Source organism: Hemicordylus capensis, chromosome 2 (genome assembly GCF_027244095.1).
Source record: "Hemicordylus capensis ecotype Gifberg chromosome 2, rHemCap1.1.pri, whole genome shotgun sequence".
NCBI lineage: Eukaryota > Metazoa > Chordata > Lepidosauria > Squamata > Cordylidae > Hemicordylus > Hemicordylus capensis.
In genome coordinates, this window is record NC_069658.1 from 6,388,185 (window position 1) to 6,398,450 (window position 10,266).

General features: G+C 45.0%; 1 pseudogene; it reads right to left on the reverse strand.

The window, feature by feature from the left end:
- Positions 1–3,679: 3,679 nt before the first annotated feature.
- Positions 3,680–3,987, reverse strand: LOC128346432 (small ubiquitin-related modifier 2-like; annotated as a pseudogene).
- Positions 3,988–10,266: the final 6,279 nt, after the last annotated feature.

The following is a 10,266-nucleotide window of genomic DNA, read 5'->3' on the forward strand; positions in this document are numbered from 1 at the left end:
TAGTGGGGAGGCCATAGCTCAGTGGCTGAACACAGGTTTTGCATGCTCAAGGTGCCCCCGAGACTCAATCCCTGGCAGCATCTCCAGCCCAAAGAATCTCAGGAAAATGGGTTGGCAAAGGTCTTTGCAGGAATGGAGAGCTGATTCTCTTTCTCTCTTTTTCTTTTTATTAAACAAGAAGTTTACTTAACTATATTTTACTTTATTTAAATAACTTGAAGGAAAAACCATCCAAGATCATTTCCAGTCTACTTTCCATTCAGCTTATGAGATCACTCGGCATTAGGGATGTGTAAAATCATTCCGGTACAAAATGATTTGTGCCCGAATCTGGCCAATTTAGGTGATTTGTAGACAAAACGAATCACCCCTGTCCTCAATTGCCCAGATTCGGGTACAAAACAAATCACCCCAGATTCGGACCCAAAGAATTTGGAGATTTGGACTTCCATTTTGTGGCCAAAGTGGGTTGAGTGGTAGTGCCCAACTTCCCGGGGGGCACCAGGGTGGCCCAGAGTGGGGTGTGGTGGGTGGTAGTGCTCAATGGGTGCAAGGAAGATACCACCCAGATTTCAAAGAAATTGGGCAAAGGGGTGATTTTCAAAGAATTTTTGAAGTTGGCATGTCTTTGGGGCAGATTTGGAGCAGAAAAGGGGTTTCAGGGGCAGAAGAGTGGGTCAGGTGGTAGTTCCCTAATGGGTGTCTGCTACCACCCAGATTTCAAAGAAATTGGTGAAAGGGGGATTTTAAAAGAATTTCTGAATTTTGCGCGTCTTCAAGCTTTCCCCCCATAGGGAATAATGGGGATTTCAGTAGCCCCATAACTCCTCTTGGGGGGTACCACAGTTGCCCAGAGCGAGTGGTGGTGTAGTGCACATAGGGTGCCAACCACCCACAAGCCCATGGGGCACTGGATTTTGTTGTTTCTGAAGTGTTCTGAGAGTAGATTCTCTGGTAGGAAATGATATGTGTGTATCCTCCATCAGCTTTGCAATGCCTGAACCAATGTGAACCAAATTGGGTACAGTTTTGGGGGAACATAGGGATACCTCAATAGTATAGTTTGGGATTATGTCATCCACCCCAATTCAAGATGGTGGACATGAAAATGTTTGAGGCGCAAGTGGGCTAATTTGTGGACTGTCTAAGTGATTTGAACCAAATTAGGTACAGTTGTAGTGAGTTACACACAGGGAAATCTGAATGGGGTAGTTGGTGATAATGTTATCCATCCCAATTCAAGATGGCAGACATGTAAACATTTAAGGTGGACTGTCTAGCCGGCTTGAACCAAATTAAGTACAGTTGTAGTGAGTGATGCACGGGGACACTACAATTGGGTAGTTCGTGATGATGATGATCATCATCACCATTATATTATATTATATTATTTGAGTTCTATGCCGCCCTTCCAAAAATGCTCAGGGCGGTTTACACAGAAAAATAATAAATAAATAAGATGGATCCCTGTCCCCAAAGGGCTCAAAATCTAAAAAGAAACATAAGACAGACACCAGCAACAGTCACTGGAGGTACTGTGCTGGGGATGGATAGGGCCAGTTTTTCTCCCCCTCTAAATAAAGAGAATCAGCATGTTAAAAGGTGACTCTTTGCCAATTTAGCAGGGGTTAGGGGTGATGTCATCCACCTCAATTCAAGATGGTGGATATGTAAACCTTTTAAGCACAAGTGGGCTAACTTGTGAACCGCCAAACTGATTTGAACCAAATTTGCTACAGCTGTAGGGACACATCGGAATACCCCAATGGTATAGTTTGTAATGATGTCATCCTCCCAAACCTAATATGGTGGGCGTGTGAACTTTTGAGCTGCAAGTGGATTAACTTGTGGATCTCTCAAAACCAGTCGCAGGGGAGCAACAACAGGAAAGAGAGCATGCCCTCACCTCTTGCCTGTGAGCTCCCTAGAGGCATCTGGTGGGTCACTCTGTGAAACAGGATGCTGGGCTCTTACGTTCCTATGTACTGTCTAACCGATTTGAACCAAATTTGGTACAGTTGTAGTGAGTGACATATTGATTGATTGATTGATTGATTATGTGCCGTTAAGTCAGTGTCAACTCTTAGTGACCAGATAGATAGATTCTATGTTATGAACCCCACCGCCCATTGAGATCATCAGGAGAGGTCTGTCTGCATTTGACACCGGCTTGTCTGGTGGCTACTCAGGGTTGGGCCTTCTCCGTTGCTGCCCCGAGACTTTGAAATGCGCTCCCTAGTGAAATAAGAGCCTCCCCATCTCTGAAAATTTTTAAAAAGTCTTTAAAGACTCACCTGTTTACCCAGGCTTTTAACTGATACTGTTTTGATTGTTTTTAATGTTGTTTTAGAATATTGTTTTAAAATTTTTAAATTGTCATATTTTAAATTTCTTGTTTTTGTTTTTAACTAATGTTTTAATGCTGTTTTTATTTTGTTGTAAACTGCCCAGAGACGTAAATTTTGGGTGGTATAAAAATATATTAAACAAACAAACAAACAAACAAACAAACAAACAAACAAACAAATAAATATTTCCAGGATGGTCTATCTTCAACTTGGCCTTTCAGGTCTCTCAGTGGTGCATTCATTGCTGTCCTAATCAAGTCCATCCACCTTGCTGCTGGTCGTCCTCTTCTTCTCTTGCCTTCAACTTTCCTCAGCATTATGGATTTATCAAGGAAACTGGGTTTTCACATAATGTGTCTGAAGTATGAAGTTAGAGCCTGGTCATTTGTGCCTCAAGTGAAAATTCTGGATTGATTTATTCTAGTATGATCAATTTGCTTGTTTTCCTGGCTGTCCATTGTATCCTCAAAAGTCTTCTCCAGCACCAAAGTTCAACAGCGTCAATCCTTTTTCTATCTTGCTTCTTCAAAGTCCAGCTTTCACATCCATAGAGTGTCACGGGGAAAACCATGATCCGAACGATTCTAATCTTTGTAAGCGTAGACACGTCATGGCATCTAAATATCCTTTCCAAGGCTATTGCTACCCTACCAAGTGCTAGTCTGCAGCATATTTCTTAACTGCTGGATCCTTTACTGTTGATGGTCGATCCTTAAAGGCAGAAGCTATCCACCAATTCAATGTCTTCATTGTCAATTCTGAGTCTGATCACTATACCCATTGTCATTAGTTTAGTCTTCTTACATTTAGTTGTAGTCCCATTTTTCACACACAGGGACACCTCAATGGTGTCATTTGTAATGATGTCATTCAACACAATCCAAGATGGCAGACACATGAATATTTGAGATGCAAGAGGTCTAATTTGTGGACCACCTAACTGATATGAACCAAATTTAGTCCAATTGTAGGGATAGTGAAAGGGAAGTAGGCAGATTAGTTCTTACTAGAACAACATGTTTTCTTTAGATTAATTTACCTCTACTTAAAGTCAGAGCTCTCTACATGTAGCAGCTACATTAAAAAAGTTATAGAATTGTTCTTTATTGTACAACAATAAAATATACATCTTCATATGATGTTGATCAAAACACACCATTGGCTAGTCAGTTTTTTAAAATGCATATCTGTGGACATACCCCAGTTATTTTATGTTACAACTGAAGGAATAGAAAAATAAATCAAAGATGAGAGAAAGCTATATTGCAGTAGACAGTACGTAGCTGAACCAAGTCTCATTTTTCTAATAGTGAATGTCTTGTCTGTGGGAAAGCAATTTTGGTTCTTTCTTTTAGTAGACTTCTCTTGTTTCCTGCTGGAACACGTCAATTGTATCTTCATCCTCCATTTCCAACTGTGCAGGTGTGTCTGTTTCATTGATTGGCTGACCATCGAACAGGAATCTGATTTGCCTCATTGGCAAACCCTGTCGTTCGCAATAGGCTTTCATTAGTTTGCTAAGTGGTGTATGTCTTTTCATCTTAAACTACACCACAGATCTATCTTGCCCTGCAACCTTCAGATTAATGTGGTCATTATTTTCAAACTTCACTCCTACCTTGGGCTTCTTGTCAGCCATGGTGAGTCAGTGCAATCTGGTCTGCGCCAAGCACCTTATTCTGAGGTCATTCACACAATTGAAAACTCTGTTCTACCTGGGTTTGAGAGCTGTGTGTTCTCCCAGTTTTTGGTTATGTGGAAGCAAGGCAGGAGGAAAACCTGGGTAGAAGTGATTGTGTGGAAGCAATGTAGGAGGAATACCTGGGTAGCTTTTCCTTCTGCCTTGCTTCCACATAATCACTTCTACCCAGGTTTTCCTCCTACTTTGCTTCCACACAACTGAAAATCAAGAGCACACACAGCTCCCAAACCTGAGTAGAACAGTTTTTTGGGTCATTCACATGACCTATGGGGTGGGCGGGCAGCGGTAAGGCTTTGCAAACCTTCCCTTCACCCAAGACAATTGTCTAGTCTTGTTGGGAGCATGGTGCACTGGGGATATTCTCCCAAGAAATGGGCACTCTAGGCACCCATCTCTGTATCAGTGCGAGCTGCAAGCAGCTTGCAGTGACACACGATCCTGGCAGCTGGGTTAAGGGCACAAACATGGCAGCAAACTGGTAACCAATGAAACTGGATGGACATAATACTTCTGAAGCAACTAGGGTCCACAAGCATTCTTGCACAAGGTGGTCACCTGCAACAACCACTGGAGGAATGCCATGTTGGGCTGAATAAGGGCAGATCCAAGATAAGCTTGGCTCGTCCAAACAGTGGAATTTAGGGTTAATGCAGGCAACTTCAAGTCTGAGAAGACAAAGTCCTCTACTGTACTGTGTTTTTTTAAAAAAGCAACTTCAATTTTAAAAACAGAACAACCTCTCCCCCCACCCCCGCCAAAAGAAACCCACTACTTTTATTGGCTCTTTTTATTAGCAATACAATCCCAGTGAAGTTTGAAAGTAATAGAAACCAGAGTAAAAGTCAATGGAAAATGAAAAGGAAAGGAAAAAAAGCTTTTTACAAGTAGAGAAATGGCTGCTCTCTTTATTCTTCTGCCTTCCTTACTTGTTGGAGATCCAGGAAACATGTGCTGAGTGAAACATTCTCACTGATGCATTTCCAGCTTGAATTTGGGGACAGAGGATGAATTGAAGGGGGGCACACAACTGGGGCAATTATGGGTTGGGAAGGGGGCTGAGAATTTATGTGGATATTTTGCAGTCACTGTCCTTCTGATGGATTGTGGCTGGCCTTACCCTCCCTGCCCACATTTCAAATGCTTATTAATTGTATTTTGTTTACTTTACATATCTTTATACTGCCCAAAACTTATGTGCTTGCTTCCTGATCTACACATCCCGCAGCATAATGCGGGCAGTGCCAAACCTGCCCACACTGATGAGGAGCTCTAGACCATGCAGAGACACTACTGTGCATGAAGGTTATACTGGGACTTGTGCTTCTTGAATCGGGCGTGATTTCCATTATGCCCCATAGAAGTCAAGTGTGATAGACAATCATGCAAGAGGCGGCAGCAACACACCATATCTTAGAGTCTTGCGGCGGCTTGTTATGGTGCAAGACAGGTAAGCCACTGTCTTTTGATAGTGGTAGTGGAAGCAACAGTGGTTGGCCCCTTTTCAGAGGCACAGTTGGCCTTGGATGCAATAGACGCCATTTGACCAGGGTGCCCTCACCCCCAGCCAAGAAGGGCGGAGCTCTGGCCTTAACTTGAGCTGTGCAGGCTGCCCACTGGGTTGAATGACCAGCCTGCGCGTATGACCTGCGAATGACCAGCCCACACTGGTTTGGGGATACAGTGGGAGAGGGCAAACAGCTGAGGAGGGAAAAGCCTCCCTGACATCCACCCTTCCAATATTGCCACTGTCCCCCTTCCCTCTAACAGGGATTCCCAGATGTTGTTGACTACAACTCCCAGAATCCCCAGCTGCACTGGCTTTTGCTTGGGGATTATGGGAGTTGTAGTCAACAACACCTGGGAATCCCTGTTAGCGGGAACACTGCTTACAAGGCACAGAACATTGCGCATTGTGAACTATGATCCTGTGAAACTCCCTGACTCAAGAGACAGCTTCTAAGGGAGCTGTGAGGAGCTTCCTTCTGTGACCAGTCAGGCCCAGCTGCAGCCAGTTCAACCGTTGCATGCACCACGAACTTCCTGTTTTGCACCCAGGCACTTAAAAAACCAGGATCGGGGATCTCAGCTGAGCAGCTGCAGCAATAACAGAGCGAAGTGAGGCAGGGTGGGGGTGGAGACAGAGCGCACTGAGATGGGAGGCGGCAGTGGTGGAGGAGGAAAACAAGCCAAGCCAACCAGCTAGAAGGCGGGACTCAACTTCCACCCAGGGAGTTTTTGTGCCTTAAGCAACCAGCTATGTCTGCCTCATTGATGGGCCGGCCTTGCTCAGTAGTCAGCTCCCACCATCTGGTTCATAGACAGACATCCTTCTACATGAGATCTTTTTAAAAAATATTATGGGGTGTGTGTGTTTAGTAACTGCTTCTACTGGCAGAGCATGCAATCTTCAAGTGTAGACCTCTGCCCCAAAGGCACGGCACAATCCAGCTATAGAAAGCTGGGCTTGTAAGCAAGGGTCCATGCATGTACCACTTGTAAAGAGAATGCTGACTGGCGTGTGCATGGAAATGTGGATGCCGGCATCTCCACTTTGCATTCCAATGATCCTGCCCATCTGCATTCTGGCATGCAACTAGCCATGCATAAATAATTTTTAAAAGTGGAACTGGATCTGGAGTGACAAATATTACCCCCCCTGCCTCTCCAAATTAGCTTTTAAATATTGGGGGGGGGGGGAGATCATGTGCAGGAAGCCAAAGAATGCACAGGATGAGAAGCTAGATAACAGGATGTACCCTTTTTCCGTATAGGGAAGCTTCTGCAGAGATTCTAAGAAATGTCAGGTTTAATTGAGCTCTTTAATTTCAAACAGAACAAACTGTTTGCACAGTCTGTGTTTGATTGCCAAGAAAAGTTAAGTCAGGTACCCAGAGCTGAACTGAATATTCATTCACGAAAAATTCTTGATTCACAGGTCTGGCTTACTCACAGGGTGAATGGTCCACACTGGGGACAAAAAGGAATATCTTTAACACTAGATTAGGTGCCCCCAAAGGGCAACTGAATGGTCAAAGGTCTAAAGCATTGCTTGTTAAAAAGTGAAGGTACTTGTGAGGGGAAGGAGACATGCTAGAATCTTGTAAGATTGTGAATGATAAAGGAATTGTTCTCTGTTCCGAGTTATATAATTTGTTACCATTTAGGCAGGCCTGCCATCCACAATGCACCCCATCTCACCAACTCCGCTTTCTTCCTGTAGTAGCAAAGCATTTCATATGAATTTGCTGTGCATTCTCCTGCTCTGCATCATTGCCAGCTGCTGCTGAGAAGATCTGGGGAAACCGATGATGTCCTGTCATTCCACAGGCTTACTGGAAGAACCCGTACAAAGACAGAGGGGTGATATCAATATTCCATTTTGTGTCTCAGCCCTGTATGAGTACTCTCTGAATATTAGAATTTGGAGACAGAGGCCCATTCACATGTTACGTTAAACACTTGTGCAATGAGTGTACAGTATACACAGATACAGATCTATACTCAGGTACAGCCATTCACATAGGAACACAGGAAGTTGCCAAATACTAAGTCAGACCATTGGTCTATCTAGCTCTGTATGAACTTTGCAGACTGGCAGTGGCTTCTCCAAGGTAGCAGGCAGGATTCGCTCTCAGCCCTATCTTGGAGATGCTGCCAGGGAAGGAACTCAGAACCTAGATGCTCTTCCCAGAGCGGCTCCTCCATCCTCTGAAAGGAATAGCTTACAGTACTCACACTTCTAGTCTCCCATTCATAGGAAACCAGGGCGGACCCTGCTTAGCTAAGGGGACAAGTCATGCTTCCTTCCACCAGACCAGCTCTCCTCTTGTTATGCTCTCACATGTTATGCTGAATGCAGGTACAGAAGTACACTTCCTATCTGCACCATGCATTTGAAGGGCCTGTATCCAGGTTCACTTTTAAAATGAACATAGGTACAGGCATTTACACAAATGCATGTATGAGTGCATAGACAGCTGTGTACTAGTACAGCATAATGTTGAAATCAGGCGAAACGAGCCTCATTTAGACATTATATTCATTATGAATGACTCTGCCTGCATTCATGTTAAAAGTGAACCTGGGCACAAATTCCCCAAATGCATGGTACACATAGGAAGTGTGCTGCTGTACCTGCATTCAACATAAGATGTGAATGTCTGTCCCTGTGTATACTGTACACGCATTATATGAGTGCTGAATGTAGCCTATGGATGGGGTTATAGTTGCTTCTGGGAAATTTTGGATCGTTGGAGAGAAGGGTTCCCTCGAGACTCTGAAAACATGGCTGTCCCGGCTGAAATAGAACCCGGAGTTCTGTAAGCTCTGAGAGGTCTTGGCAGTGGCAGCCCGTGAACGCGCCGCAGGTGGGGTGGCAGAGGCACCTTTAAGAGTAAATGAATTCGGTGCCTACCTCTGCTCCTGCCGCACCTGAACGCCTTTTGGAGAAGCAGCGTGCTGCCCAGCAGCCCCGGTGGTGGGGAATTGCCTATGCCACTCACCTGGCTGCTGGCGGGGGCTTGGCTCCGTAGAAGCCAAGTGAGTGGCGTGGGTGATTCCCCGCCCCAGGGGCTGCTGGGCAGCACGCTGCTTCTCCAAACAGAGCAGAGGTAGGCACCCAATTCATTTACTCTTAAAGGTGCCCCCGCCGCCCCACCCCTAGTGTCATGTTCACGGGCTGCCACTGGCCTTGGGGGCTGAGTTTGAGGGTCCTTCCCTTTTTTCTCTTTTGCGCTCCTTGACCTCATGAAGCTGCCTTCCACTGAAACAGACCACTAGTCAGTGTATTGTCTAAATTGACCAGCTATGGCTCTTTAGACCTTCAGATGGGGGCCTTTGCCAATCCCAGATCCCAGACCTTCCCAGAGATTGCACCATGGAACCTTATGCTCTTCCACTGAGCTATGGCCCTTCCCCAGTAGGGGGTGTGCCCCAAACCAGTTATGCTGTTTTCGCTCAAATCCAGACTGGATTCAAGCTGACCCAGCCCGGTTCAGTTTTACCCATGGACAAACCAGGTGCGGTCTATCAATGGCTACTAGTCGAAGGGCTACAGGCCACCTCCAGCCTCAAAGTCAGGATGCCTCTGAGTACCAGTTGCAGGGGAGTAACAACAGGAGGGAGGGTATGCCCTCAACTCCTGCCTGTGGCTTCCAGCAGCATCTGGTGGGCCACTGTGTGAAACAGGATGCTGGACTAGATGGGCCTTGGGCCTGATCCAGCAGGACTGTTCTTACATTCTTAATGAGCAAAGTTGCACAAGAACAGAAGTTGCACTAAAAACATAGGGATTTGTGGAATTGCATAATTGTGCTAATGTGCCCTTTCAAACAAGTGAAGCGTGCTGCAGGTTTTACAACTCTTGTTCTAGCAAAAGCTTGTGGCTTAGCACAACATCCTTCCTCAAATTCTTCATTAGGATGTCAGCCATGGCCCATAACTGACACATGGGATGCCTTGCTGTAAGATGTGGTGATGACCATTAGCTTGAGAGCTTTTTAAAAGATCAAATAAATTCCTGGAGGATAGGTCTATCAAAGGCCTATTATAGATATAGAAATTTCAGAGCAGCTACATGCTGAGCCCTGGTACAAGTTAAGCTCTTAACCCCAGGCCTTTTCGATATATGAGTTTGCTCTTGGACTTTACAACATTTTGGTTTCATGCTAGAGTTTGACCTAAGTTTAATATGAACTTTCCTTTTGCCATTCTGCTGCAAGGGATCCAAGCCACAGTGACTGGTCCAGGAAATCAACCCTTCCTGCCCTGCTCTGGGCTTCAGTTGAGTACACCAGGATGTCAAAGCCAAAAGAAATGTTAAGCTGAGAGTGAAAGTGTTCAAGGCAGAAGCCGAGATACTCTGCGAGATAAATGGGCAGGAGCGATTTATTGATGAAGCATAGATAGTGCTGAGTGCAAAAGTTAAAACAGCAGAAAATGAGGTTCAAGGGATTAATTGAGGGAAGAGGCTTTTGCTAGAGAAAGGGAAAGGAAACGGAGGGATGACCTCAGGTAAGACCCTGGAAAATCAAAATGAGACTCAGTGACTTCTGGGCATTAGTTTCTCCATGTCTCATGCACTTGGGCTCCCTCCATTTTCACTTCCGACTGAGAAGTTCCTTGTGCTGCATCAGACACTGCTCAGAATGACCCCCTGCACTTCTTGAACAACTGTTGGATTCCAGGATGAATGGGAATTATGTGAGGAAATGGGCA